At 40.5% G+C, this 25,674-nt stretch overlaps 1 long non-coding RNA gene across 1 annotated transcript; it reads right to left on the bottom strand.

The window, feature by feature from the left end:
• Positions 1 to 1,320: 1,320 nt before the first annotated feature.
• Positions 1,321 to 25,110, bottom strand: LOC116443954. Its single transcript, XR_004240127.1, has 4 exons — positions 15,197 to 25,110; positions 3,001 to 3,181; positions 2,232 to 2,349; positions 1,321 to 1,759 (listed from the first exon to the last, which is right to left on the bottom strand). It is a non-coding gene; the product is annotated as an uncharacterized LOC116443954 (long non-coding RNA).
• Between the last annotated feature and the right edge of the window lie 564 nt (positions 25,111 to 25,674).

Below are 25,674 nucleotides of genomic sequence, written 5' to 3' on the forward strand. Positions count from 1 at the left end.
GTACTAAAAGGGTCACTTTTTATTTTGTGCCCCTCTCAAAACTAAAAAAAAAAAATAAAAGCTGAAACAGCAATAGAATAGCATGCTTATGTTAAAAAAAAAATAATTAATTAAAAAAGCATAATGCTTGAACAGTGTCTCCTCCTGTTTCTGCCCCAGCTATACTTTGCCACAAGGGACCAGTGTGGCTGCTGCTGCAGGTGCAAATCCTTCACCTCTTGCCACCAGTCCCAAGCATCACCCCATCCACAGCCCAGCGGTGCAAACCACCTCCCTGTGTCAGGCAACAGCCATTCCCCCACTCCTAGCAGTGAGAACAAAACACAGCTCACGAGGGATCCTAAACCCCAAATCTGTCCTATACAGCTGACAAATCTGGACCACCCAACAGGTGGGAATGAACACATTCATTATCTAAGTGCTGGATCTCTCTGCATTAGATAACGTATGTTTGGGATTGTTGGGAAATGTTGTTTCTTCACTTTCTTGCAAGAAGCCTAGCTACTGTGTGTGCATCAAAGTTCTCTTACTGCCAGCAGCTGAAGAAGTGTGGGTGCCAGTGTGTGAATACCAAATAATAACAGAATCCCCAGGAGACATCTGATTCAATTTCCTCTGCAGTACAAGACAAACATGAAAATTCATTGTCTTGATTAGCTTTAGTGCAGGGAAACAGCTTTCACAGCTGATTGTAAATCTTTTGGATTATCTCATTTAGCTTTTAACCTTCCTCTCCTTCTCGTCCCTACACAGATTATTCCAGCCCAGACATTCATTTATTTGAATAGCCTAAGACATGCATATGTTGTCTCCAGTCAGAATGTGAAGCCTCTGAAGTGCACAAATAATACTAAGACCATTATAAATATCCTTCAGAGTTTCTTAGTGCAAACTAAGATCTTATTCCTAGAAATAAGAAAACTACAAGGAGCATAATCATCACAGATAAAATAAACTACTTTCCTCAAAACTGCTAGTATTAAAACTGGGGAATGGGGGAGCACTTTAAAAACTGGCAACTACTGTGTTTTAAATCTTTTCCAAGGACCTCCAGAATGACATGAAAGCCAGTAATTTGTGATAGCACAGTGTCAGTGGGGGTCACAGAAACAGGGGAAGAGTGTTGTGATCTAATGAGACGCTGGCAGCATACCCACATAGCTGCATTATTCTTATAGTCACTGCATCTGGATTATCTGTGCCAACTCTTCTGCTCTTCCATGGCTTCATCTGTGATGTTTCTGTTTCAGCTACCAAAGGAATTCTGCAAATGTCAAGAACAGTTACGACCATGAGAGAAATCACTCTCCAACATGTTTTTCCAGAATTTTATTAATGCAAATGATGATGGAAATTACTTATCTGCTTTCAAAAGGCATATGGGAGATTAAATCACAAACAGAGCATCATATCTCAATCTGGTTTCTATCAGTAGTCATCCTCATAGGTCAGAAAATCTAAAATCAAAGCTGTTGCATGTTGCACAACACAAAATATAAGGAATCAAAATCTCACGATATATAGTCCCATCCCAGATACTCTTTGGCCTTAATAATGTTTTAGAAACTTTATTTAGCTATAAATTTCATAGAATCTTCACAAAATAATCAAAACATTGTCTTCTCAAAGGTGCAAAATGTCCAGAAAAATTGGGATGTGCTTTTTCTCACCATCTCTTTTTAATATAAGTAGGAAGCAATGAAGACCAGCAGGAATATTTTGTTTATGTTTCTTTCATTCACATACATGCCCGCAAGACCTTAGAAGAAATATGAAAATTAATGCTTGCCTTCAGATAGAATTTAAAGACACAAATATTCAGGACATCTCACTTTCGTTCTTCAATTTCAGACCTACTCTAAACTAGTTACCTCAGTTTCCTCCACAGTCTGCAGGGAGAGATGGGCATGTTTAACCAGCTATTCAATTCATATCTCCTAAAGCCTCTCAGGATGCAATATAGAGTCAGTAGAGATTTTCTCTCATCATGAATGAAGAGAGCCCAAATGATTGTTTAAACTGGATATCTGACTTTTAGAAAACTAACCCACAAAAATCCTACCTAAAATTCTTCATGTTAGCTTTTCCATACAAGCTGCACAGAAAGAACTATAACTAACAAACAAACATTAGCTGACACACATTTTTTCTTTTCCCAGTTATTATCAAATCAATAATACAGAATACCGATAGCATTGAGAGAGTCTGAGGATCCATCTCCAGATACTCACCAACCATTGTCCAAGCCGGGTACACATCTCGTCAACCTGTAGCAGACAAGTCTGGAGGGACTTGAGTGAAGGCTGCCACCTCTTGGTGAACTAAATAGCACAAATTTTGGCTTATCAGCTGGAAAATGACACACCATAGTTATTGAGTTAAAATTCATTCATCCAAAAGTCATTAATAGATCCTTTATGTCATACCAGTGTATGTTTTAAGGTACATTGGTGTGACATAAAAAATAAAAGAAAAAACTTAAATTATACCGAGTCTTCTACAGAAGCCAAAATCACAAAATTAAAAAAAATAGTGAGTTTTAAGAGTTTCAATTCAGAAATACACCTAGACTGTCAAAGAGTAACACCAGTTGGGGTGGCGTCTTATATTCTAAACAAATTATATATCATGAATAGTATTTAAATGCCCCTTTAAATACATAGCACATCAAATAAATACTGAACCATGTGAAGACCCTTTTTTCCCCTCCAACAGAAATGTAAGATTGATTTATAAAAAGTTGCCAATTTCTTTTTATTTTCTTCTGGTGCAATGTCACAATTTGAGTACTCCAAGCTTTTTCTCTTCTGTGGCAATTGTTCTGTAATATTGCTAAAATCCCCAAAGCAGCAAGAGCAGCAGTGCAAGAGTTGCTGCTGTTGCTGTTGTTTTTATCACAGACCTGTATACTGAATTAAATCCAATGATTACTCTGCAAGATCTCAATAAATATCAGCATGCGTTTGAAATAACATTTGTTTTGTATTTTACAAATATTACCTTGATCCAACTTGTCCTCAAGTCTTACACAGGACAGCAATCTGACAGTGATATAATCCACATATTTTTCTTCATGTAAAATCGTACAAGGTAAATACAGAGCGTTCAAACACCATTTAAGTTTCCTTCTGTTGAATTTCTGCTTGATGAAGAAAGAACATATTTACTCCTCTGGCCAATACTAAGAAGAGAAAAGTAAATGAGAAGACCAAATTAAAATGATCCTTCTATTTTAGTATGAAGCAAGTGCACGGTGCATTTATTAGTATGTGAATACAGTTACCAGAATGATGCTACTTTTACTGACATGCTGTGTTTTATTTTAACAAGTCTGAGATATATGTTCTCCTGACTATACAAAACTCATTGCAAGAAAAATCAGAGAGGCCATTTTGCCCATCTGCCATACTTAGCCTGGGGTTTAGGTGTTAGGATGAGGGCATGAAGGGAAGAGATGAGGCACAGACTTTGAACCAACATCCACTGAACTTAATGAGACCCTCTCAAAAGAAGGTCCCCTTCTTCCTCTTCAGAAGAGTCATGGTTAAGCAGAGACTAAGTTCCTAGTTAATCTATAATTCCATTTCAGGTAAATCTAAAAGGCTCAGTCCCTGCAGAGGCCAGTGCAGCTGGGGTTTGGGGTCAAGACATAAATGCTGGGTGGATAAATTCTCAGAGAAGTGCTTGTTCTACGCAGTACCATATTCACTACTCTGCTGGCATCAGCACTGCTAAAAGTTCCTGAAACATTTTAAAAATTACCCATTATAACTGTTAAAGCCAACTGTAGGAATTGAAAACTCTTGCCAGGTATCTGCAATGCTGACAGATCTTTTTATAAGCCTATAGAATGTGTTTCTAAAAATTTTATCACATTAATTGCTTTGCAAAGGCTCACTTTGACATCACCCATTGGCTCCAAGTTTATAGCTCTGTCACATTAGGCAGTATATCCTACTTCAGTGGCACCAGATATTTATGGAATAAAGAAAAATATTTTAGTATCAAAGAAGTATTTAAACCTTTAACAGGATGGATTACCAGCTCTCTCTCAGAAGAGGTGTACAGACACATATAAATATTGTGGCTAAACTGACACTGAAGAATTACTCCCACAACAGGCAAATCCCAGAGAACAGGAAATTAATTAATTTGTTCATAGTGCAAATAATTTTACTTTCTACTACAGACCTAATTTAAGGAGCACATTAAGTTCTGGAGCCAATTTTTTACAGAAGATCTGTACAGTATGATTTATCTTACAGTAGCTAGTTTGCCAATGCCTTTTTTTTCCTGTCTTCTGCAGAGCTTTCTGACTTCTAAACAAAACCCTCAGCCAAAATTTTTTTTAGAGTAGAAAAATCATGAAAGAAACTTGAGTGTCAGCATGAAGGATTTGATTTTATAACAGCAAATACATTCCTAAGAGAATGAAACATTCTTGTAGCCTCTTAAATTCTGCTTTCTGGACTTCTAAGTATCAATTACTTCTAAAGACTGAATATCTCCCTAGCAGGAATTTTTACATAATGTATGGATGACTTGTTCTGGCCTGCTACACACAGAACATACTCCAGTGTATGTTCAAGAAACACATTTTCCTTAGCATTGGGATTATATGCCCTTCCCCACTGCTGGTCTCTGTGCATTACCTGTATCCCAACCCCAATTCATATGTACCTACCAGAGCATGCAGTGTTACCACATACTAGATTTGGAGTCTTCCAAGCACACAATGAAAAATATGACACGGAGTATAAAAACTAACTTGAGATCAAGCCAGGTTGTTTTTCACCTGGCATTTGGCCTCCTTCATATTTGTGACTTGCTCTCTGGGTACGAAATAAACCTTTTCTGTTCTGTTCTGTAACCTCTTAATAAGGCTGACATTCTTCTTGTAAAAAGCTTGAATACTTTTTCCTCCCACAGGAGAGCTACAACTACTCTGTTCTAAACAGATTGACATATTAGGGGAAATTTGAAAATGTTGTAGCCAGGGCATGCATGTAGTTTTTTTGCTCCAGTGCATGGACCTGTTTCATCTGGAACCAGACAATTTGAGTTTGGGAGGAATGGGTTGCTTCTGAGGGGTCAGCAGGTTCCTGGGTGGAAATGGGGGTGTTTGGTGATTTGACAGATGGAACTGCCTTTATCTTCAGAGCAAAATGAGTTTTCAGTGTAGAGATATGAGAAGCAAATGTATCATTCATATCTGAACAGGTGTTAAAAATCTTATCCCTCCAGCAATGCAGTAAAGTAGCTGTACTATTATGTCAGACTGTGCTCCCACAGAAGAGTCAAATCCATGGACAGTAAGTCTGAAACGTTGCTATCTCTATTTTAAAATAATCTAGCATGGAATCAGAGCAGGAGCTCCAGACGTTGTCACCAACAGTTTGTGGTGTCTAGGTGGGTGAGTGGAAGATAATCCATATGGTGGTGATAATACAATATGGAACTTAAGCTTAAATCCTAAGAAAACCTACAGGTATCTACTGTAAGAATATTTTTTAAATCTGATTTTAGGTTCTTTAAGGAAACATGTTTAAATTATTGCCCACACCATTTATAATTAAATCAATAGAGAATCATCCTTGTTCATAAGCTCTATTCTATCTCGACAATCTGAATCCTTTTTGTTGGACATTTCAAGATTACTTTTCTCATGAAATTTGCATTTAATTCTGACTAGACAAAGGCATGTAAATGAGCCCAAAGTCATAGTACAGTGGCTTTCCCTATATAAAATATGTAAGTTGAATAAGCAATAACAGAGCCTCCTCACATATCAAGATAATTACATGACATACCAACACTTCTCTGTTCATCTTAGCCACTGCTCAGCAATTTTTAATATCAGCTTATCTTGTGCTTTGACTAGCTATGAGCTGCCTGGACTAACAATAGCAAAGAGGATATTAATTTAGCACTGGAGATGCATGCTGTAGTTTGACCCAAATACATCCTATTGTTGAGGACTGCTTGGGGAAATTTTATGGCTTCTGTTACTTAGGAATTAAATTCAGTGGAAATGTTCTGATGAATACTTGTCCGAAAATGTCAATGTGTGGAACACAAACCTTTATTAAAAATGTCTTGGACTTGACAATCTTATGCCAAATTCTTGAGTGTTCTAGGCCTGGGTGTTCTAGGTTGTGGAGCCTATAATGGAATCAAAATCCCTCAATGGTGTGCCTGTCGCCAGGACCTTCCCAAAGACAGAAGCACAGCTCTTTCAAGGTCCACATTTTCAGGGTGGATCTTTTGATAAATAACCCAATACTCTGGCTCTGCAGCAGATCTGGCAATCTAAAACCCCTACCTCTATCCAAGACAAACCCTGGAATTTTAGACCACCACTCAGTGAATTCAGCACCTGGCCAACAAGAATTAGACAAGGCCATTACCAGCCAACATGAATTAGACAAGGGTTAGATGTTCATAGAGTATCTCCAAAGTGTAGCAAGCATTTTTAATTTTGAAAAAAAATAATAATGTTTTAAAACAATTTACTTGGTAACTTTTGAAAATAAAATGGTTCCAGTCCAGTTCTTATCTGAAAAAAAAATTCCATCATCATATTGTTACAGAGGGTAAGGACCCAGCCTTCATCAGTGACCTTGCTTACTAACACTGTATTAATGCCTGTACAGGTACCTGAGCAGTGGATCTTGAAAAGCCTACACTTAGGCCCACTTAGTCTAATTCTAGAGCTGAGAGCTTGAAAGACAGATATTTTCCACTAAACAGAGAAAAAGACTCTCCTTTGCTTCTGAGAAATGTAGAGGGAGTTCTTGCTAGCAGATAGAATAGGAGCATCTTTAAACTTTACAGCATGGATGTGGAATGGAAGCATTGATGGTTCCCTTATGATTTCGTTGACCTTTCTGTAAGTAAGAGAACTCTTTAGATGGAGATACTCTTCAGTGAATAAAACCTGATTAAACTCTTTGCAAGCCAACTGAAAAAATGGAAGTAGAAGGCACCTGCAGCACCTTTTCTACCTCAAAAAAGCACAAGATAATAGAATGAGTTAAGTATACTGATGCGCTGAAAATATCACTTTAATCAGATTCATGTGAGGTAGTCAAATTGAAATTACTATGATGATCCATCTGAGCAATGACCTGTTTAAAATGTGCATTTAAAATACTAGTTTGGGATTTGAAATCTGGTAGTACCTACCTCTAACACAGACTTTCTCATCAGCTTAAGCAAGCTGGTTGATATATCAGTATTTCCTGTGCAAAATGAGGAGAGACTTACAGAAGTCAGAGGAGCTCAGGAAAATATCTATTGAGAATTGCAGAGTGCCCAGGAAACTTAATAAATCAGCTTCTGAGTTTTTTTGTAAATACAGTGGGGTTTTAATGAAAACTATCCTCAAAAAGTATAATATGTAAGCAATCTTACAGATAGTTCCTGCAGTTTTCATCTGTTCTATATTTAGAAATAATGTAACAAATTCAAAGATATTAAAATGGTAGGAAAAAACCTCAGGATTAGAAAAGAAACATAACAGCAGTAGCAACCAAAACAGATCACTTATGATTTTTACTTTTCCCCCAGTCTCCCTGAAAACTTACCATGTGTTATTTGATGAATAAAAATGAAGCCTCTCTTCTGTAATTTAGCTCTGTTAGGAATAGCATTAGAACTGCTGTAATAGTTTAAATACACAAATTATGTGCATAAAAATATGTTGCTCAAAAGAAATAGTTATATTCCACCTCCTCTAGAAGATCACAGTAAACACGTGAGATTTGCTTCAGAAAACTCAATTCAACAGAAGTCTTCAATTCACTGTCCATCAATACTAGATGTGCCCCCTCTTTAATACCTGGATGTTCCCAGGTTAGGTCCTCGGGCTCCTCTCTGTCTTTCATCCTTCAAAGTGCTTTTTTTCCTCACATCCTTCTATAACCCCTCTCTAAGACCCTTCCCTTGGGAACTGCTCTGGTATCTTCCTGCAACTGCCTTTTGCTGCAACACTTTTAAGCAGGGAAAGGAAAATTATCTCAACCTTACCAGATGGGAAATAGTGGTGGGATCAGGACATGGCCTCTCTGCAGTTTCCTACACTGACTGTCACTGTGAGAAGGTGGCTGCTACATCCTGAGTTTCTGAAGGCAAAATACCTCCAGGAAATACTATTATAGATCTTTCACATTTAAATAAGCAACAGAATATATCATTGACTTTCATTCATGACATAGCATAAGGGTTGTCTGTAATAAGCTAAATGTTTCTGAGTCTGGACTGTGGAGCTCTTCCTACTCCTGTGCATTCAACCATCTTTCTCCTGCCTCAGCCTCTTCCCTCCTCCATAACTTTCTCTGGCTTGACTTTGCTTGCTACTTTACTTCTACTTTTTCTCTCTTTTTGCATCTTGCCTTCTCATTGGACATACAAGGAATTGGTACTATCTTATGTTCTCAAAGTCCTTTAACTCCAGTTTCTCTCTTCAGCCTTTGTTCATACTATTAACTCCTCTGCAAAAAAACTCCTCTGCAAAAAGAATCAAACATACATTTGTGATTCCCCTTCATTTAAAACTCCTTTAAAAGGGCAGTAACCTCTACTAGCCTCCTTTATGTTTTTTACTTCAAGCAGACATACAACTTTAGCTGTGAAGAGCCATTAATGTTATACAAAATCACAGACTTTCCATTTGACAAGCACTTAGTGAACATGTGTAAATACCCAAATTCCAGTACAGAAAAAAGCTGTGCAATGAAAATAGCCTCTTCTCCAGAATACTAAGTGCAAGCTTATGCTTGGCAGATCTCCTTGTATTTTTATATTTTTTTTTTAAACTTTCAGGAGATCCTGGACAAAAAATGTTAAAAATTAATTCCAGATCACAGAATCACAGAATCACAGAATCACAGAACAGGTAAGGTTGAAGGGGGTCACTGGAAGTCATCTGGTCCAACCTCCATGCTCAAACAGGGTCATCCTAGAGTATGTTACTCAGGATTGTGTGAAGATGGGTTTTGAATGTCTCCAGAGAAGGAGACTCCACAACAACATTGCACAACCTCTCTGGGCAACCTGTGCCAGTGCTCAGTCACCTGAACTTTAAAGAAGATCTTCCTTATATTCAGGTGGAACTTCCTGTGCATCAGTTTCTGCCCATTGCCTCTTGTCCTATTGCTTGGCACCTCTGAGCCAGGCTCCATCCTCTTGACACCCTCTCTTCAGATCCTTATACACATTCATGAGGTCCCATCTCAGTCATCTCGTCTCAAGGCTGAGCACACCCAGCTGCCTCAGCCTTTCCTCACAAGAGAGATGCCCCAGTTCCTTAATCATCTTCATAGCCCTTCACTATCTCCTGGACTCACTTCAGGAGATCCATATCCCTCTTGTACTGAGGAGCCCAGAACTGGATACAGCACTCTACATGAGGGCTCACCAGGGCTGAGTAGAGGCATCAAGACCTCATGAAGAGGGAGGATAGTAGCAGACAAACTCTTCAAGAAAACCTGCCACAATCCAGGACCTCAAATTTACTTTGCTGAATGGTTCTCTCATACCTGCTACCACAGCTTTTTCCCAGAACACCACAGGTGACAGAAAACTCAGCTGTCACACCAAAGGGAAAGGCAGCACACCTCCCTTTCATGGCACAGGGCATCACTGCTGCTGCTGCAATCACCTCACAGGCCTGGAGAGCTCTGTCCAAGATGTGATGCTATCTAGAGCTGGATGTAACTGCTGCTTCCACCCTCTCATTTTACATCACAAGTTAAACAAGCACATTTAACAGTTCCTCTAGAAAACTTTTTCTATAGAAGATAGGATAGCCTGTGATACGACCCTTATTAAATTATGACTAGAAATTAAAGGAAACTATGCAAAGTGTCAGATGAGACAGTAATCCGCAGTTTGTTCAAAAAATGCTGGAAAGGATCCTCATTCTTCCTGTAAGAACATGCAATAATATTCTCCATGACACAGAGTCCATATAAGCCCATGACACAGAGTTCCAGAAGGCACAATTCAGAAAACAAACAAAAGCTTGCTCTTTTTATTTTCTTTAATTATTAGTTTGTATTTATTTTATTTTTTGTTTGTTTTGGAAAATTTTGGGTTTGGTGAAACTACTGAAGCTAGCTTTCTGCTCAACATTTGCCACCTTGTTTTGCTCAGTCCTAAAATTTACCAGCCTCCTGTGCAAGTACACAGGGTCCCCTGTGACCACCAGGATGTCTCAGAGGGGAGCCACTCTGTGAAGGCAAGTGTCCAGTGTTATAACATTCATTCTGCTGTAGGGTATTTGTTTCTGGAATGCTGCCCAGTTACTTCTGACAAGCTGGTTATGTTGCAAGCCCAGTAACGTGTTGTGACACAATTAAAAATGAGGGGATTTTGCACCAATTTCTATTAATTTAAAAAGACTAATCCTGGTTGTTTCTTTTGTTCCCAAGAGAAGTGCATAATGAAGTCTAAAGACTGTGCTGCTCAAATGCTAGATTTTCCCTTTCATTTGGGCAAATAGACAGGCAATGAAGAATTTCTTATCCAGAAGAACTAATGGCTGCCTCTGTCACCTTTTCACTTCAATTATTTAGACTTCCTCCACACTTATGCTGGCTTCCTGCTGGCAGCACTGTCTATTAATCATTAACTGTCATTGTGCTTTAAAAGAAGGAAAGTGAAAAGACTGCTGAAGAACAAATATAACCCTTTCTTTTTTTCTCGTGAAAAATAAATGACAGCTGTGTGCTACCTGGATTTACAGTGTCTTCAAATATGGTTTTGGTTTTTTGGTTTGGTTTTTTTTTCCCACAGGGAATAACTAACACTCTAGACAAATGAGCAAATTGGCTGATCCAAGTAAATACATATTCCAGGACTCCCTTTTTCCTGTCATATCAAGGCCCAGTAGCCTCTGATAAAGCTTACAAGTCATCCTCTGCCACCAGCTCCAGACAAATATCAGGAGAATAGGAGTATGTTCTCTATGTAGCACTGAAGACTTAGCCTATTAAATCAATGGAAAGCTGTCTCTTCCCATGGACAGACAACCTGACCTCCTTCACTATTTCCCAGGAACCCTCCCAACAGTGTGCACTCTTTGGCCTCCTGTAACAGGACTCAAAAGTCATAATTCTTAAACACTGTTAAGATCACCAGAGGACTTTGTCCACTGTAGCAAAGCGTGCAAAGAAGCAACTGCTCATCTGTACCACCAAAGCCCATCCTCCCCGGGGTGTATGTATCCAGTATGCCTCCTGGATTTGGGGAAGTTAAGCCACCTGACAGGAACTTGAGATAAAATAAAGGTGGTACTGTAGACCAATTATCTCAGGTCTAAAAAGATGTAAACAAGGCTGGAGGAGGCTATAACCCACAGACTCTTTTGCTGAGTCTGGGTTTCCACACTCTTCCCCACGAACTGAGAAGGAGCAGGAGATTTTTTGGGGGTGTGAAGGCAAAACCTCTGGTCTGCATAAGATAGAGGGTGTGAACATCCACCAACAGAGACTACAAGCTGAGTTTTGGGCCAGATAAGAAGCAGACCCTGCAGATGGTGCTTTTTATGACGCCAATTGTGTTCTCTTACATAAACTAGCTTGGTTGTGAAACTCCCCACCACCCCAAGGGAAGATCACATTCAAATGAGAGGCATCTGTCAAGTCTCAGAATGGTCATAACCCATCAAAGACCCCTGAAGTGCCCCTCAGATGAATTTCTGAGGCCTTCCACCAGAGGACTGCACACAATCCACAAATGTTGCAACAGATCCAGTGTTGGAAAAGAAAATGTAAAACTCCTCCCATGGAAGGGGCTTGGGCGTACCCACCTGCACCTGAACATATCCTAGCTCATTGAACTCTGTTTTGTGGGATCCTCACCACTGAGAAGACCAGAAGAGGACCAGTAGGACACTACTGGATCTGCAGATGTGGCGATTATCTTTCTACTTAATCTGTCTTTCTGTCACTCTCTCTCCCCTACTCTCTCTTTTCCCTAATTCTTTCTACCTCTCTCTTCTTCATATTAACTGTTAAATAAAATCCTTACTATTGACATTGGCATATGGTCTTCTTTGCACCTTAATTCAGGCAATAATCTAATAATCTAATAATCGCAGTAATTGGATTATAACACCTCCTGTGCTATCCTTCCCCGGTAGACCACAGACAGGATCCTCCCCTGCATGTCCTCCCAAGTGTCCTTCTCACTGAGGAGTCCACAAGAATGTTCCAGGTCCAGACACTCTTTTCCTGAATGCTTGGATTTCCCACAACTTGTTTTCCTGCAGTTCTTCCTTTTCCTCAGTTGTGGGCTGCTCTGGAAGCCACAGGCAGAGCTGAATGCCTGCCTGTACCAAGCCAGACACTGCAGACAGAACAAGAGCATTCCCCAAGCCTTGAGCTTTAAGAACACATAAAGCACATGCCATGGAAAATACTCCAACATCCACTTCAATATATACTCTCAATTTCAGTTCTTAGAGACTGAAAAGCCACTATAAGCAGAAAATCACATCAAACTGCTGCTATTCACTGCACACTGTTTTGTACTGTTTTGAAATACACTATTGCCACATATCTGACCCCGTCACTCCAATAAATAATTCATTGTATCTCTCACTCCAATGCTTTCCTGCAGGGTCCAAGAAAACAGAATTTCAGAGAAAATAACGTCTGTTGAAGAAATGGCCATTTGAGTGTACATAATGAAAATCCTCCTTGAGTTGCAGCACATCCTGACAGAGATGGAAGTCAGCCCCAGTTGGAGAGGCAGATGTGAGGACTGAAGGGAGCTGAATCTATATGGCCAAAAAAAAATATTGTCATTGATGCTCTTAGTGTGTCCCAAAAACACAGCAAGACTCTGAAATGTAACAGCTATAAGGTGCCATCTATTTCTATACTGTTTCAAAATGTCCCAAAAGCCCTTAGGAGTACAAAAGTAAACAGCTTTATACATTTCCCTGTAATACATAATTGTCTGTGAGTAATAAATTTATGAGATTAAAGTTTGTGAGAATTAACTATTGTCAGACATTTTCAGTGCTGTTTTCTCTGAACAATCATGATATTGCTGCACTCTAAAGGCACAGACAGTTATTTGCTCCACAGATTATCCAGCAGTGTGTTTTTATCTTCTGAACAGCTCAGCTGCCCATCTCCCTTGGAGAACAGCAAGCAACCTCTATAACACCTTTAATATGAAGAATGAAACTTTAATTCATTCCTAAATACAGGTCACACCCATGTCAAGAAACCTCTGTGCTGCTGACGTCCCAAAATACTGCCAAACTGCAGCCACATTACTTGCCAAGCAGTGCTGCAGTGGTGGACAGACCCAGCAATGCAAATAGCCCCAGCACCTGCTATGAGCTGCTAATGTTTCACACCTCAAGTTTCTGTCTTCAAAGAAAAACATTCAATCTCAAAAATTCAGTTTTTGTTTTATACCTGAAAACAAAAATTGAAAAAGGAACACAATACAAACACACCATTCCAGGATGCAGTGTTGTGAAAAATTCAAAAGATACTGCTGCTCAAGGGAACCATGAAGTGGAAACCACCAAGGAGGTGCCATGGTAACTTGTAACACCTATCTGCTCTCAGTGATTCAATGCCACAAGTTGAATTTAACACAGAATGTAGGTTGAAATGCTATTTTCCAGGTGAAGAGTTAAATGATGTCTTATGCAGTTGTGTTACGACAGTACCAAAAGTAGTCCTCTCAAGACTAATAAACTCAAGTCCATTGTCCTGGCCAAATCCTGATTTGGTAAATTAGATTATTTCAATTTTTTAAATGAAGTTCTTTCATTTGAAGGATCACAACTACTGAAATTTGTAGTGGACAGCCAGCGCAACCTGGAAGGTCTTGTGCTGATGTTTTTCTCATGATTTCTAATACTTCCATCATTCCTGCAAGGTGAGGAGATACTACAGCTTGTCTCAGCTCCCTCACAGCTTACTAATGAGGAAATGATGCATATAAACTTACTGTTAAGCCCATTCAGTCATCAGCTGCAGCTTTGACTCCCTAGCTTCTGCATATCCTTGCAAAGAATTATTTTCTGAGGAAGGAGGCTCTCAGAAACCATAAGGCTGAATGACCTAAATTAGCAATTATGGAACTAAGGATTCAGCAACAGCCAAAGATGCATCATGATCACCTGGAATTATATCCTTAAATTTCTCAGATGAGGTAATCCTAATTAACTTGTTTAGTCATTGCAAATGTTGACAGGTCTGGGAGTTAAATCCTGACACCTTGACCATGCCTCATTCAGTAGACAATTCTGTCAGTAAGTTGAAGAGAATACATAACATATATTTGGGGCAAAGAAAACCTAAAGGAAATCCATTTTACTTGGCTGCTTATTATAAAACACCATTACACATTTTTCAGCATGCAGTAGCAAACTGAAGCCTGCATAGTGCAGTATGCACTACAAAGACACATAAATACTGTAGGCATGAGAATTTGTGGGGCAAATGCACTCAATGCCCTGTGTGGCCTGGAGAGAATCGTCTTCCTGACTCAGATTTAGTAATTTGTTTAACTGTATGTGCTTCACCCTGGTTCTAGCTGTGCTCTGTCTCCTACTGAAATCACCAGGTGTGAGTACTCACGTCCTCAAAGGAAGACAATTCTCCTCATCTTTCACATTTTTATATGCTTTCTTGAACAAATGAATTGGGGGGGGGGGAGGGGAGGTCGGGGGGGGATGATAAAATGCTTTCAATTGCTTTGATTCCTTTTTTTTTTAACAGAAAAGGAGTAAAACCAGCCACCTCAACTGAGACTCAAGAATTTGGGGTTGTGTTCCCCAGATATGCCTGAACTGTCCCTTCACATCTTCAGGCCTCACTTCTGTCAATAGAAGACGGCTACAAAAAAAAGCCAATAAAGCAAGTTCACACACTCCTACTGGGAGAACAAGCTCTAATTCTGAAGAAGAGGGAATTTATTATTTTTAGATTTTTTTGTGGGTAGTTGGACACCTTAAAGCAAAGCTTTTACATAGTTGTTTTTATAAAGGATTTAAAGCTGTCCAACTGGTTTCAGTTGGCATCCAGACAAACAAGAGAAAACCGTGTCTCTTGGAAGAGCATCTGCCAACTCTCTTACACAGGAAGACTAAAAAAGGAGTGATCGCACCCATCAGACAGCTCAACTGATAGGAAATATCAAATGGCATGCTCAGCACACTTACCTGCTCACAGAGAATTTGGCAAAGATTGAGTCAGAGGTTGGTGCTGGAGTGAAGCAGACAGTGAGTGTCAGGGCACTTGTCTCTGCCTGGTGCCTGCTGCTGCTCCCATCCAGCCCAAACAGGCAGATTTTCTTCTGAAGAAAAGCAATGCAGAAAAGGGGCTGGTACATGATCTCACCCTGACAGCAACCTTCAATGACTACAGAACTGGGAGCCCTGAAACATTTTTGCTGTTCCTCATAGGACATGTTTTGTCTTATGAGGAACAGCTGAGGGAGCTGGGTTTGTTCAGCCTGGAGGAGGCTCAGGGTGGACCTCATTGCTCTCTACAAGTACTTGAAAGGGGGTTGTAGGGAGGTGGGGGCTGGTCTCTTCTGCCGTTCCGACAGTGAGAGGACTAAAGGAAATTACCTTAAACTGAGATGAGAGATTCAGATTAGATACTAGAAAAAATTTTTCACTGTTAGGGTAGTCAGGTATTGGAATAGGTTGCCCATGGATGTGGCAGAGTCACATCCCTGGAGGTGTTCAAGACGCATCTGGATCTGACACTGGGTGATGTGGTTTAGGGGTTACAGGGGCAGTGCTGGGTGGATGGTTGGACTTGATGATCTTAAAGGTCGCTTCCAACCTTGATGATTCTATTATTCTATTTTTGCATCTGCTGGTTTATACGCACCTACATTGACGAAAGGACAGTAATGATGTCATTCCCTACAATAAGCAATGCATTTAACTCATGAGAGGGAGTTACTGAATTATTTAAATAGCTCAGCAAATATGATTAACTGCCAAGAACAGACTAAACTATTCTTGCTTCTGTAAAAAAAAAAATCATTTTACTGAAGCAATGAACCAAATTACAGATTTTATTTGTGGATAAAGATTATTTTGAATTAAAATTCACCCTTGGATGATGATAGTTGTCTTCATGGCTCTTCAGCAAATGTTTTTACATTAAGGCTGCCTAAGGGCCTTCACAACACTTCAGAGCACAGCACTGTACAACTGTGACATGGCAATGATTGCAAAACATGTCTTTGAAGGCATTTGGTAATAAGGTACTCTGTGCTCCATCAGCTTACAGAAATCACTATTAGCAACAGTAGACTAGACACAGAAATCCACTGCCACCACTTCTGTGCCAGAATAATCAGATCCATGCAAGCACACTCCCTTTTGTTCTCAGTGCTTGTCTCCAAGATTGAGTACATTGTTCTGGACTCGGAGAGGTGGAAGCTTCCTTTTCCTCCAGCACAGCTGCAGTATCAACACGGGATCTAGATGAAAAATGATGGCATATACTAAACAAGATTTTAAAAAGTGACAGCTGCTTTTCCAGAACCCCTGAAGGTTAAACAAAGCTTAGCAAGTTTTTTTCTTTTTTTTCTTTATTTCATTCTTAGCATTAAAAAGACAAATTATTGTTGTTATTATAATCCTACTCTCCCAGGTCTTCATATGTCCAAAATAAACTTCCATGTCAATAAATCACATAAAATCACATTAACAATGGAGTATAAATGGCATCATTTTCTATTAGCACAAACACATCAGAACGCAGTGATTTTATTTTCCATGTAATGTGCACAAATAAGTAAATATATACACACAGACACAAATGTAAAATCAGATTGTTAAATTTTATTCAGCAGCAACCTTGCAACATGAATATTTTGACATGCATCTAAAATTCACTTGCCACTTGTGCAGTAGGTATAGTTCACTGAGGAGAAGAAGAAAACACTCATGAAACCCTGCACAGCAGATGGGCCTCTCTTAACTCAGCTGCAGACATGTACATACTCCCTAGGCTCAGCCTCTCCCTAATTTCTGTTTCAGATGATTCCAAGATTCCTTCCCACAACAATCTATGCAAAAGCAGTGACACAGAAACTTGGACAGACTCGCAGAGAAACATCTCAGCCTTCTGTCCCTCCTCTTCCTTTACTTTCTGGTTTGTATTTGGATTGCATTTCCTCAGAGGGAATATGAGCATTTTCTTTGCCACCATAAACAACTTCTAGACCCAGAAGCCTTTAGGTCCATCTCAAATGTTCTCATCATATGGGACTTTACCACGCTTGTCACCACTACCAGTATATATTCCAGAACACTAAAGCTCCTTTTCACTGTCCTAGGAGAAGTGCCTGTCAGAGAGCAGCAGGGGCCTCCCCACTGCCCTTGGGGAAAGGGAGGAATATGTAAAATGGGCAACTGGGGAGAAGAGAAGCTCAAAACAGCTAAGGGAAGTCGTGAACCCTAGAAAGCACAGGGAAAGATGAGCTAAAAGTGAGTGGCTGGCCAAAAAATGAGGACAAGGCAGGGGAGGGAGAGGGAGTAACAACAGACAGACACTCCAATTGCATGAAAAGAGTGAAATTGGAGATTAGGACCTGTAGCTGGAAGAGGGGAAAAGCAGGTGTTGGGCAATGGAAAGAGACAGACACATTGGACAGGAATCTGGGAAACATACGAAAGAACTGGTTAAGACAAGCAGAATGGGATAAAGAAATGGAGAGTAGAGTAGGATGAAGTCTGGGGAAGCAGACTAAGGTATGTGAGAAGACTCAGAGGGTGGGATGAGTAAGTTAAAAGCACTTGAGAGCATATTTTTCCTATTTTATTGTAACTACCTTTAAGGATGATGCAGGACCATAAAATAAAGCAGATTGCAAATTTATTTTTAGCTGAGGTTAGGAATGAGGCAAGGAATTACAGGAAAGAACCACTTTCACAGCTAAGAAAGTGAACATTGCAGAGGGGGAGGGAATGACATTTTGTCCTGGCTTCCGCCCCAGATTTCCTATGATGCTAATTAAGTAATTTAAATTTTCAGGGGTGGTCATTAATTCTAGGTTCTTCATTTTCTGACAACCTGACTTAGAAGTCCTAAAGTTGATATACAAAAACACTGAACACTCTCAGTTACAACCAAAGCTGATAAAAATCATGTCTTGTACTCAGTATCTAATACCAGCTACTCTGAAAAAATGCAGTCCTTGCTATCTCAGAGAGGGCATCCAAAATTAATTGATATTTTAGGTGTTAGTTTTCCTGTGCTTTAGTGGAACAAGTTTGCTTCAATAATGAAACATGAAACTTCTTCTGGCTTGGCTGTTACTCAGCTTTTGGAAGTGCTTATATACTAACTTAGGAAATTATATGGGAGACTTCAAAAGTAAAAAACCTGCTTCTAACAGGGTATTGATGGTGACCTGCAAGCCTGCCTCCAAACACACCCTGACAAAGAGCTGAAAACTGTTCATTAAATGAACGCCCCTCTTTTCTGCACTGAGTTATGAGAAGGGATTGTAAAATAGAATACTGGGTCAGTTAATTATAGGTTGCCATAATGCTTATGTGCAACAGGGTAAAATTTAAAGGCATATGGGCAAATTTGAATGACTAACATGGAAATCTTATTGCTGCATACTCCATGTGATTTTATTTATCTATACGTCCTTGTGTGTCTTTTGAGTATGTACATGTGTGTATGCACCTGTGCTTGGGGAGTGTACACCTACATACATGTGCAAGAGAACTCTAATTCTGCATGAAATAAAAGGGCTTCTTTTAATCTTCCAGTAGAAACTGACACACACACACACACACAAAAAAGAAATTTAATCATGTTATTTTAGGTCTGAAGAACCTTTTAATCAAGAATCAGATGAGATAAAATTATAGATGCGGTGTAGCCACTTACAACATTACAGAAAAGGCTATGTTTGCCTTGCTCAGTTTCAAAGAAAACAGAAAATTTCTAAAGGACATTAAAAAAATAAAAAACAAAAAACAGCCACACCAAAAAACCTAAACAAACAAACAAACAACAAAAAAAAACCAGGGTGCAGACCTCTTCAATTTCCAGTCGATTGTCATTCCAGGGGTCAAGGCAGATTCCCAGTGGTGCAGGATTTAGAATAAAATAACTGGAACTTGGAGGTGGAAATGAAGTACAGCTGTGCTTACAATGGTACAAACCCAATCAGGTATTAACCTCTCTCTTTTCCTTGAAATACAAAATAATCTGTATATTGCATAGGTGCATAATCACATTGCTTGACAGCTCCTAAAAGACAGGATTGTTCTTATCCCTCCATATTTGGAAATCACATTCTAGGCTGGAGTCCTCTCCTTAGCATTTGTGAAAGTGATTTGAAAACCTAACACATATCCCATTACTGTATATTCAAAAGTAAAATATCAAAAGGGAAAATGAAAAAAAAATCATTATGAAATTGTGCAAAGAATATGGAGAAGTTAGCAGAATTTTATTACAGGCTCACCCACAAGAAAAATGTATTCCTGGATTAAAAATACAGAAACTCAAACTTGTCCTTGTTTTATGAGACCCAAGTTTAGCACCCCCTTTTGAACGTAGTAATGTAAGTGTTACAAAGAGTAAGAACATTCCAGTGGGCCAATGTGGGATAATCTCCCTCCCATAAATCTCCTTTTGATGACACAGGGATTGACTGAAGTTACAAAGTCTAAAGAAACGTAGTAGTTTTCCAAATTCATATTACTTCTGAGGAGACAAAATTGTCTCCTTTTTGTAATCCATATGCATTTCCTTTCTTTCTATTACAGACCTTGATGTGTGGTGAAGGCTGACCTACCAATGCTTTCAGTGCATGCCTTTGGACAACATGACAAACCAACTCTGAACCTAGAGCAAACCAACACAGCGTCACCTCAGTCCCTGCAGTCAGCTCACAAAACTCTGCTGCTCCAAGCAGCTCCTCTAAAAAGCAGTAGGGCAAAATGACTGTCATTCCAGAAAGGTACTCTGTTACAGCTTGTTAACCATATTGTCAGTGATACTGAAGTCTCCACCAAGTCTATCTATTAGCAAAGCCTAATACAGCAACCTATTCAGAGCACAGAAGAGATCCTTCCCAAAAGTCTAGAAGTGTCAGAGCACATGCAGTGGAGCAAAGGCAGGAAACATTTTTAGCACTCAAAACTGGGTGGAAAATGGAAGCCTACATCAAGCAGTGTGTTGGAACCCTGGGTTCAGAGAATTTCAGTCTTTCAGTGCTGACAGGCAGTGATCCTCAAAAGCGCACTGCATTTGACCTGAGGCCTTGGGAAAAACTTCCCAAATTATGTGATAGCACTGAGATTGTTGCTGTGTAATTAAAAAAGAAGTTTGTTATATCACTGGGTGGAATATGTAGAGATGTAGAAAATTTAGGTTTCTGGGATATACATGTAACAGGATAGAGGATTTTGGGTGTAGGTTAGTTCTTTCTTCTTCCTTCTTCTTCACAAGCCTGGGTGATCTGGTACTGGTACGAAAAACCTGCAGTGTGGAACATGAATGATTAGTTATTGGATTATAAGTAAAAATAAATTAGTTGACATTCCATAATTGGGTAGTTTGGGCTTTAAGAAGGTAGAACTCTGGGGCCATTTTCACCATGTTAACTTAGAGGGACATCCTGTGCAGCTGCACTATAGATAAGAAATAATAAACATCTGAGTCTGAAGAAAAACTCCACGTCTCCTGCATTTCAATCTGAACTCTGAGTAAAAGAACCAAAAGACAGAGGCAAAGAAAGAAAAGAAGAATAGGAAATTTACTAACAGTGTTAACTGAGCCCTGAGATGGCTGTAAAAGATCCTTATAGCAATCCAGTACCCATGTAAGATTTACTAAGATATGTCTTACTTCTTGCAATGAGTTTCTTGACATAAATATAAACTCAGTAAGTCTCAGCAGCCTGTCATCCCTAATTTGCAAGGCTAATAATAACAGGGGTTTTTTTAGTGAAGCATGAATTTGTGAGCTCTCTAGTCTCAGCACATCTGTCCCTGCTCTCCTGCCAATCCAAGCATTTTGGCAAAAGTAATACAGCACTGTCAAGAAAAAGGAGCAGAAGAGGAGCATATAAAGTTTCTCCACTCAGTTTAAGCAGCAGCAAGTTGAAGTAGAGATGAGCACAAATAGATGGGATGTTCAAACCATGGCCATGGCTCCTGTAGTAAGGAGCTTGCTCAGTCTCAGCACATCAGCACCTTGAGGAGAATGGTGCCTGGGGAATGCACTGAGTCCTCATTAAACCGGCAAAAACAGGCACCGAGTCACAGGGTCTCGTTCTTGCTTAGAATGTGATTTTATTGCCTCCTTTTGTCTGTCGCTCTAGGCAACTGCCTTCGTCGCCTGCTTGTAAAACTGGGCCAGCTTGCTGGGGAGCAGCAAAGTAACACTCAGCTTTGAGTTAGTATTTCATCAGATGATGTAACTCTACACAGGAGTCTTTTAACTTCTACACGAACAGCAAGATTCTGGTCAATTTGCTGACCCTTAAGCCTTGATTTTTGACCTGATCTTAAAACTTTGCCTTCCCAACTCCTGCAAATAGTTACTGGTTTGGAATGAAGACAATAGCAAGGCTGAACACACAGCCCCTAGCAGAACCAGGCTCTAAACATCTGAGGAGGACTGATGGGTATTTCAGCTATATACTGCAGTGCCTGTTTTTTAGTGCATGGCAAAACGCTTCACTTGAAAGATATAAATAAAACCCCTCAACTGTTGTGACCCTGTCACTTATTTGGTATATGTTTTACAAAGTGCCAGCTACAGGTATGCCTTCAACAGAAGTACTGAGCCTGTCTCCTCTGATAGCAGTGAGACTGATATTGAACTACTACCAAGTGTTTTTGCACACCCCACTATATATTGAAATATTAAAACACATATGAACAAGAACTTAAATTTAGCCTGCAGACAGAATAAGTGTTTCTCATAGTTAACTGCCTGTAGCATATCACCCAGGTTACTTCCCAAGCTCTTTAACATATTAGAACTGATCTGTAATGCTCATTTTTAAACAACTTGACTCAGGATGACATGTCTCAGAAAGCCGGTTTTAATTTGCAAACCCTTATCATGCTGGGTTTAAGCCAAACAACTTGGTGCATTTTTTACGGATCACGATGGATTTGAATCAGGACTACTGAACTGTTCTTCCTACCTTCAGTACCACTTCCTGTGGAACTACTCAAGAAATAAAGCAGTACTCTGTTTGAATTACAGCAGGATCAGGCCATCAGGAATAACTTGACTTTACTCATGTGTTTTACTAAGGAATGCATTCTGTTCCTTCATTTAAACTTGGAGCAAATAAAGACAGAATGATAACCAAGTAACATTAGGTTGAAAGGGGGAAAAATATATAAGAAGTGAGTATGTGCAAAGATTCCCTGTTACTATGCAGACTCCTTGATTTTCAGGATCAAGCCATGTTTATATGAAGTCACTTGCAGAATTATAGATCTGGTTTTACTCCTGTCTGACAAAAGGATACTTCCTGCATTAGCTTTATTGACAGACACCATAGATCAGCTGCCAAGTACAATAAAGTCAGGGTGAAAGTTTGGGGATCATGCCTTCAGGCAATGCTCTGCCATCTACCACCCAGGCGGCTTCCACATAACTAGTGTGGGACTCAAATACAGACACTGATTCTAACATATCACTTCTAAATGAACAATTTTAAAAGCATGTTATTCAATGTGAAACAGGGTAATTTTGATGTATGCTTAGAATGAACACAGAAGAATCCTAGTCATGATTTTTATTTTTGTTTACTTAACATTTTTTCATATTGTTTTAATTCGTTAAATTAACAAAATATTTTTAATTTAAGAAAAGTTACCAACTAATCTCCCAGCTGAGTTCACCCAAGTGCTTTTATACTGATAAAGTCTCAGGTAAAGCAATAAATTAGTTTCTCTGTAGTCATTTCTTTATCCTCTCCATTTCAGCCTCATTCCCAGCATTTTATATTCACAGGTGCTAAGGCCTAGGACATTGAGCCCCAAACACAAACAGATTGAAGCCGGACAGCAGAAGAGATTACCACTCTGAGGCATCTGTCCATTTCAGCTTTCACAGAGGTGGCAGCTACCGTGACAGGAAGCTGAGTCATGCATAAAGGCAATCCAGTGTACAGATCAAAATAGTAATATAGATCAGCACAGGTTCTGAGCTGCACAGAGGCAGCCTGCAAGCTGCACGGACTACCTGCTTCATATGCAACGCAGCTATGCCTGCCACCAGCACGGTATCAGCCAGGCAACAAACAGACAGGGTGAACAGCTGGAAGTGATACGCCTGGTCCCATTTCATTCAGCCTGGGTTCATGAAACAATATATTCAGTTAAAAGCTGATGATGTTGTCAACACTGTCAAAGAAAAAATTCCAAAATTATGCGAACTCAAGTTTTCAACTTAGTAAAGATGACTGCCAAAAAGAGTCTTAAAAAACCACTGCATTATGACTGGCATGGGGAAGGGGGAGATCAATGATCAATCTTCCAAAGAAGCTGTCTGAGAAAATGGTAACACTAAGGCAGCAGCAATATGAAATGATAGTCTCTGCATCCTTACCAGGAGCTGCTTCCACAAGCAAATTCCTACTTACGAACTGCCTAGTAGTTTATGCAAGAGAAGCAAAGGAGATAGCCCAGCTGAGAGTTAGTCTCAGCAAAGTACGTAAGACGTAACTCAGCCCACACTATAAATCATTTCCTTCATGCACTCATTAACTGTCTGCAGTCTCAAGGAGCTGCTTTTCATCTCTGTATTACAGAAATTACCTGTTCATGACACCAGCCAGAAAAAGGCACGCCTAAGCATATTGGCTACACAAAGGCAAAGGGAAGTGCAGATAAGACCAACAGTTTTGTAGGCAATGACATATATGAAGCCTCATTTCCTAGGGAATTGCATCTCATGACTGTCAGATTTTTTAACCGAATTATACCAAAGCTTCAGGCTAGTCTTAAACAGAGCATCAGAGAATCCAAAGAGAAGATAAATATACGTGTCTACCATGACAGGCTTCAAGTGAGATCAGCTCCTTACTGGACACTGCTGAATCCTATAGGAATACACATTTGGATTAAAAGTGGGATTTTTCCAGTTCCTGGACACTCAGTTCCCAACAGTCCCACAACCCTTCTGCCCAATGCTGATATTCCAATATTAATGGTTGAAATATATGATGCATGTTTTTCCTTTTTGCACATAAGTACATTCTCCCCCACCCAGCTATGTTCACAGAACTTAGAGGAATGTTCTTTCTTTGAGAATTAATATCTCAAGCTTTAACCCTCTGTTTCATTTGTTTGAAATCAGCTCAAAATTTATGGGGCGCAGAACTAACAAAGCAACAGCAAGCAAACAGCAGCAAATTTACTCCCTTATACTCACATGCAAATACAGGATGCAATTCTGCATATGCCATATTTCTTTAAGGAATCAGGAGGGTTTTTTTTTTTTAACAAATCTGCTCATCAGTACTCAAGGAACCCATCTGGCTGTCACCTTTGTTTCTAAAACGGAGCCGAGCAGTTTGCTTTCTCCTACTTTAGTAGCATTGCCTCCGCGAAAGTCAGCTCAGACTCCCCTACTGCTGCCACAGCGGGCAACTCGTCCGGCTGGGACCACGGCAGCGCAGGGGGTAACGCAAACGAGTACAGTTCTTAAATACTGTGTTGAAAAACACAGCAAGATTGTTTCGCATACATTGGACATACTGTATTATATACGTGGAAATACACAAATCAGCTTTGTATCAGTTACAGCACATAAAATATATAAATACCACCCGCGTTAAAGACTTTTGTCTCCAGCCTTTCAAGCAGGGACAAACACCTGCAGATCCCTCTGCCGAAGTCGCCATCCTCCTACCAAGAAGGGATTCCCACGGCCAACAGACCCATCAAGCTGTCTGCGGCCGTGTGCCCACCCCTCCCCTGCTCCCCCAGCCCCTCCTCTCCGCCGTGCTGCCATGTCCCTGCCTGCCCGCCCCTCCCGGGGAGGTTTCTAAACTCCGCGGCTCGCCCAGGGCCCGCCGCCCGCTGGGGCTGGGGCCGCTGCACCGCTCCGCTCCGCGCCGCCGCCCCCGCCCACCCCCGCGCTCCGCGGAGCCGCGGCCCGACCCCGCCGCCCTCCTGAATATTTCATCGGCGCTGCCCAACGGGATGCCCCGCCGCTGACTGCTGCAAAGGGACCGCATCCCGCCGGCGGCGCGTCTCGCTGCTTCCTGTCTCTTTCATTCTTCAAAACCGCAGCTTTTCATTTATTCCGATAAATAAATAACTGATTAAAAACAAAGGAAAGAAAAAAGAAGCAAGAGCATCTCTCTTTTGTATCTGAGCAGGTGGGACTCCTGTGCAGGAGATTACGGAACACAAGAAGGACTCTGAACTCTTCCGAGCCCAAAGGATGAGCTGGCAGCAGTTTTCCTATAAAAATCCGATCCCGGGGCTGTGACACACTCGAAGGAGCGAAGGCGCCGTCAGCCTCACCGGAGGCGTCCCCGCTTTGGACACCGCAGACCCTCGCTGGCGGAGGAGGAACAGGAGGGACTCGCCGGCCAGACCGCGCTCCCGGCGCGCAGCCTCCCGCCGCTCTCCGCTCTCCGCGGCGGCCGTGGCCGGCCGGGCGGCGCTGG

This window comes from Corvus moneduloides, chromosome 5, assembly GCF_009650955.1.
Source record: "Corvus moneduloides isolate bCorMon1 chromosome 5, bCorMon1.pri, whole genome shotgun sequence".
Lineage (NCBI taxonomy): Eukaryota > Metazoa > Chordata > Aves > Passeriformes > Corvidae > Corvus > Corvus moneduloides.